This window comes from Myotis davidii, unplaced genomic scaffold (assembly GCF_000327345.1).
Source record: "Myotis davidii unplaced genomic scaffold, ASM32734v1 scaffold936, whole genome shotgun sequence".
In the NCBI taxonomy this organism is placed as follows: domain Eukaryota; kingdom Metazoa; phylum Chordata; class Mammalia; order Chiroptera; family Vespertilionidae; genus Myotis; species Myotis davidii.
Window position 1 is genome coordinate 1 of NW_006287077.1, and position 1848 is coordinate 1848.

At 55.8% G+C, this 1848-nt stretch overlaps 1 long non-coding RNA gene across 1 annotated transcript; it reads right to left on the bottom strand.

The window, feature by feature from the left end:
- Positions 1–9: 9 nt before the first annotated feature.
- LOC107182335 lies at positions 10–1842 on the bottom strand. Its single transcript, XR_001513060.1, has 3 exons — positions 1708–1842; positions 294–297; positions 10–225 (listed from the first exon to the last, which is right to left on the bottom strand). It is a non-coding gene; the product is annotated as an uncharacterized LOC107182335 (long non-coding RNA).
- Between the last annotated feature and the right edge of the window lie 6 nt (positions 1843–1848).

Here is a 1848-nt window from a genome sequence, read left to right on the forward strand (position 1 = left end):
GAGGCAGCCGTGCTGGGGTCCAGGCCCGAGGACAGTGGGAGGGGATGGGGGGAGGGAGGAGAGTCCAGTCCAGGTCCCTGTGAGGCTGTGAGTCTTACCCAGAGAGGAGACAAGTGCAAAGTTCTCCAGCATCACATGCAGGTACAGGCGTCTTTGAGCCTCGTCCACCAGCCTCCATTCCTCCCGGGAGAAACGCACGGCCACATCCTCCAGGGTCACGCCGGCCTGGAATGACAGGGACAGAGGGAACCATGACCGTTCTGTGCCCGAAAACCCACAGTCCCTCTCCCCACCCATCTGCCCCTCCGCCTGCTCCTCCCAGCTCCCACATCAGGGGAACCCCACAGGTGGGCACAGGGGCCAGGGGCGCCCACCCGACCCTCAGGGTCCCGTTAGGCAGGAGGCTCTGCCCTCAGCAGCGCCAGGCGGGAGGGCACAGAGATGGACTCCAGTCCTGTTCCTGGCGGGCAGGGCGCCCATCATGCCATGCCTTCCCCTCGGGGTCTCCAGATGGTGAGGAGGCCCCGCCAAGCCTGGGCTCAGGGTTCACCTGTCGGCCCCCAATGCTCCCCCTGGAACCCTAACTCCCACTTCCCCCCAATGCGCACAGCCCTCTGCGGACTGTACCCCTCAACCGCCAGGCCCCAGAGGCACCCACAGCCACGTACTCGGGGAGACGCCACTGGGAAGGCCTCTTCTGGGCATCTGGCCTCCACCCGCCCCCACTGGGGCTCCCCTGAAGCTCAGGGGCCGTGACCCCCTCCCACTCCTGTGTGGTCCTCCCTGCATTCACCCCAGGCCCAAGGGCACCACCCCAGCACAGGGACATCAACAAGGACCGCATACCTTCTATTACATTTGCCGACCCCTTTGGGCATGGCAGAACCTCACCTATTTTATCAGCCTCGATGAGCCAGAACAATGACATAGCCAGGAATTATATTTTGCTTTCTTAGTCAAAACACTATCACACTTGTCACCTTTGTCAAGGGCATAAGATGTCATTCGTATCCCAACGGCATTTTAAAAAATTACCCCATTAAATAAATCAACCAAGTGGACTGGCTTGTGCCAAATTTAGATGGACTTGCCCTAACCGGTGTGGCTCAGCGGATAGAGCATCGGGCCTGCGGACTCAAGGGTCCCAGGTTCAATTCCTATGTCATTCATACCCCAACGGCATTTTAAAAAATACCCCATTAAATAAATAAAGTAGACTGGCTTGTGCCAAATTTAGATGGACTCGCCCTAACCGGTGTGGCTCAGTGGATAGAGCATCGGCCTGTGGACTGAAAGGTCCCAGGTTCGATTCCGGTCAAGGGCATGTACCTGGGTTGCGGGCACATCCCCAGTAGGAGATGTGCAGGAGGCAGCTGGTCGATGTTTCTCTCTCATCCATGTTTCTGACTCTCTATCTCTCTCTCTTCCTTTCTGTAAAAAATCAATAAAATATATTTAAAAATATTTAGATGGACTGGCAGTGCGCATATTATTAGAAGGGTCCCAGGTTTGGGCTTTCATTTAACTACATATTTTTCAAGTTATCTTAAGATGTTCATAAACTTTAAAGATTTGTTTTTGTGAAACCACGGTGATGGACAGCAATGGCAAAGCATATGGGGACTATGGCATCCTATTTGGGTAATAAAATCCATTTCCTAAAATTCAAAAAAAAAAAAGGGCCACATCGGCCCAGGTCTCAACCACCAGGAACCGGAAACTCCCGCGCCCCCAGCGCGCACCCCCACATTCTGGGGGCTCCACGCGGGTGGGAGCCGGGATCTCCATCTCGGCTCCGGGATCCTCCGCCTCCAGCACCGTCCGGGCCGCGTTTCCTCCCGGAGCCTC